Below are 3,784 nucleotides of genomic sequence, written 5' to 3' on the forward strand. Positions count from 1 at the left end.
ATAAGGCATGCGCCTCAACCACTAAAGGCCGCTGGGACGTCCTTTGATTTAGAAAAAAAAGAAAAATGCAATCTTTCAAAAGCTCTACTGTGAGCACAGCAAATGAAATTATATTCACCTCTATTGCATCAGGGTGGAGTCAGATATCTGAAACCGATATCTAAAAACCCGGGCAAATAAAACCAAAACTATGTGCATGACTATAGAATTTACAGTCAGTGAGAAAAATATGCATTTGTATATTTGTCTGTTAAATTCTAGTAGGAGATCATAGTTCGTATTAAGGGACCCCTGCTCACTGCCCCTCACCCCACCACCAATAGAGACAGAGAGAGAGAGACAGAGACAGAGACAGAGAGAGACAGAGAGAGAGACAGAGAGAGAGAGAGAGAGAGAGAGAGAGAGAGAGAGACGCTGTCTCCCACCGTCCATATCAGAGCTCGAGAGCGAGGCAGAAGGCACAGGCTGTCACATCGTCTACAACTTGTTCACGTGTAACCCGCCGAGGAAAGAAATAATAATTACACGGACTTACAAGTGCCATTAATCCGGTGACCGGAATGGAAATATACGAGCCGGCAATGACAAGTTGTTTGATCCGGGTGGTCGCGTGAGCGCTGCAAAAAAAAAGAAACACATGGTAGGTTTTATTTCACACATTTTCTCTGCGATGTTTATCCTTGTGTATTTAGATTCCTGTACATGCTTTTTTATTTCTATTTTGTTTAAGTTTATGGTGCTTTATGCTGTTGTCTTCATCAGCTCCGAGCCGGTGAAGTTCATGTACCCGGGTTTGTTTAGTCTCGGAAAGCGAGTGCGTGCAGAAATGGAAAAGTTTTTTTGGTGAGGGGGGGGTAATTTGTCCGTGTGTGTGTGTGTGTGTGTGTGTGTGTGCGACCTGTATACAACCGGAGACATCGCCAATATAACGGGCTCCTTTCAGCGGAGAGGCGCCCGCCGCCCGTAGAGAATGAATGGGTCACTATGTATTCTAATCTAACTCAAGAGTTGACTCCGCTTGCTTCGGTTTAAAGTGGGAGAAAGAGCTGCTGCTTGTGGAGTTTACAGCATGTAGACTCGCGCATGTCGTGGAGGAATATAACACAAAACAAGCATATCAATTAGGCTACTGTTGGAACAATCTAATCACAGTCTCCATCAGGTCTTTGAGGGACTGCTTTTATTCCAAGAATCCGATATTTTTCTTTGTGCGGGAATATTGTGGCTTCCATTCATGAGATGCGTCGTTAGGCTCGTCTGTCCGTAAGAGCCAAAACAAAAGGATCTCCCGCTGACCAATGAGAGCAGGGGAAGCCTCGCGAGGGACGGAATGGTCCTCTCTTCTCTTTGTCCTATACCTGAGACAACAAAATAGACCACATACCGCCGCGAGGCAACTGGACCTACTGGGAAATGCTGGCCAAATGGATCACCATGTGTAAAACAGAGAACTGTTTCCATTTAAAAACAACAAAAAACAACAGTTTTAGGTGACTGGTTGCACACACAGACCTTATGTGGATCCTATACAGACCATGTGATGAAGTACAGTGTGTTGAGGATCTGAGGAGCCATCACAGCACCTGCTAATTAAACATCCCACAGTTCACACCACAACATCCCTAATTGACTCTTTAAATATAAAACAGGGATCTCTAGTCAGACTCAGTTAAACGCATCACAAGACATAAGCGTCTACAATGGGCTCTATAAGCCGATGCAATATGGATTCACGCGAGGGTTGATACGTTTTGGTTAATGGTGGAGACGTGCCCTCAGGGTGCATCACATCACGTTAACCTCCTCCTACTTCCCCTCATTACTTTCAAGTTGCAGGAGTTAATGTGCGGAGTAGCACAGGGGGGTTTTAACTACTGTAGCTCAAGCTTTCAATTACTCACATTGTAGCTGATTATAGCTACGAGGGTTTCATACAAAGCGAACTGAATCGGAGGAAAAGCAAGGCAGATGGGATGTAAATGCAAAAGTCGTCAAGAGCAGTGATGCTGGAGCAGTTAATCGATTAGTCTAATTTAAATGTCTGAGTCATTTATCAAGAAAGAAAAAGTACTCTGGCTCTAGCTTCTCCAATGTGAGGATAAACTGAATATTTGGGCTTCGGTTTTTGACATTTAACTGAAGAAAACAAGCAATGTGAAGATCATTATTGAGATGTGGACACTTGTGGTGGTCATTTTCCACTTTCTTTTGACATTTTATAGACTAAACTAATAAAAAAAACAATAATGAAAACAATTACTTGCCGTACTAAAGAGCACTTGCAGTGTTAATGCACATATTTCACAATGAAGAGCGTGCAGCAGTTTGCTTTACAAGTTGACACAGTCAACAGTGTGGAAAGCTGAGATGTAGGCGTCACAAAAATCTCTTTCTCGCTGCACTATATCACGATACAGCGAGAGGGATGGATGATTAGAATAATTTAAATGCCACGACTGGCAGCCTCTCGGTTTTGTTTTCTCATCGCAGATTTCAGTGGAGTGACTGAAGTGATGAATGGCTCCGTCCGAAATAAGTCGAGCTGTAATATTTCCGGCTGATCGCTCTTGATTTAGATGCAGCGTTAACTTGGCTCTGCGTATACCGGGCTGATGAAGTATTCATTTAAAAGAACTTAAAGATAATAATCAATGAATCACGCTGCCACGTGTTGTCAAATCTGCATGTGAAACAGGACTTTGTGGAACATCATAAAGAGCATGCAAATAGAGACAGAGCTATGAATGAATAATAGGATATGCATGTCATAAGTCTTCTATCAATTATGAAAAAGCAAGATGTCAGTCTTTCAACCAGACTTTGATTACATGTAAACGTGATCGCAGCGGGAAACACAGCTTTTAGATTGAATTCTTCCATCATTTGGGTTTCTTTTGAGATTCCAGTGACGCGTCTTTCAGTGACAGACCAGCTGTAGACTAATTATTGCAATACAGACAAAGAGGGAATGCCTTTGTTATTTAAATCTTCGGATGTCTATAAAAGGGAAGGGAACTCGATTGGAATGGATGAGGGAACCTTTTGGGAATTTAATTTAAATGGACTTTTTTTTAAAGCCACTTCATCATGCAAACTGGGCAGAACGTGGAAGCAAACATGCACAAGGCTGCTTCCCTTTTTCAAAATTCACGGAGGGCATTAGACAGTGACAGTGATAACACACATAACCTCATGTTTGCACTAATGTAGAACAACAGACTGGATCAGTTTGAGTCCAGAAGATAAAACAAGTGTCTTGTTCCAATGTTGTTACAGCATTGTGTCTTTTGTGCAATTTGCAAAACATGCACAGTGAATCTTTGTGCAGCGGAGCGGCTTTTATTAGCCGAGGCATTTGTGGCTCCAAATAAATACATTCCTGTGAATTGTACTGCCATCCTGCATTTACTGCCGCACAGATTTAACAGGCTGTTGCTCTTGTTTATTCGTACAGTTTTAATTTTCAAAGGAGAGGAAATGTGCCTCTACTTGGAAATAGATTCATATTTTCTCAAAGCTCTGGCTGTGTTATGACACATATAAAATAACTAGAAATCTGAAGAAAAGATAAACACTGTGTTGCCCGACTTGCTGCTAACTTCCTATTTGCTCCACTTTTGTGGTTTGTGAGAACGCATGCTTGTCTGGGACATTTTGCATCCGACTGTCCCAGAGCCTCAATGTCTCCTCCCCGAAACCTCTGACCGGTCCTTTAGATACCCTGCGATTCCCTCGTTTTCCCAGTGACTCACATTCTTGCCCTGCTCTGATAACTCCGACATCC

General features: G+C 42.4%; 1 protein-coding gene across 1 annotated transcript in view; it reads left to right on the forward strand.

Annotated features, from left to right (window-relative positions):
* Window positions 1–427: 427 nt before the first annotated feature.
* The window catches only part of chst15 (carbohydrate sulfotransferase 15), a 32,438-nt gene continuing 29,081 nt past the window's right edge, over window positions 428–3,784 (forward strand). Inside the window, exon 1 of the mRNA XM_031843488.1 lies at window positions 428–640. The gene's annotated coding sequence lies outside the window, so the exon portion shown is untranslated. The remainder of the gene's footprint in view (window positions 641–3,784) is intronic.

The sequence above is a fragment of the Anarrhichthys ocellatus genome, unplaced genomic scaffold (genome assembly GCF_004355925.1).
Source record: "Anarrhichthys ocellatus isolate YVR2014 unplaced genomic scaffold, GSC_Weel_1.0 scaffold4, whole genome shotgun sequence".
Classification (NCBI taxonomy): Eukaryota; Metazoa; Chordata; class Actinopteri; order Perciformes; family Anarhichadidae; genus Anarrhichthys; species Anarrhichthys ocellatus.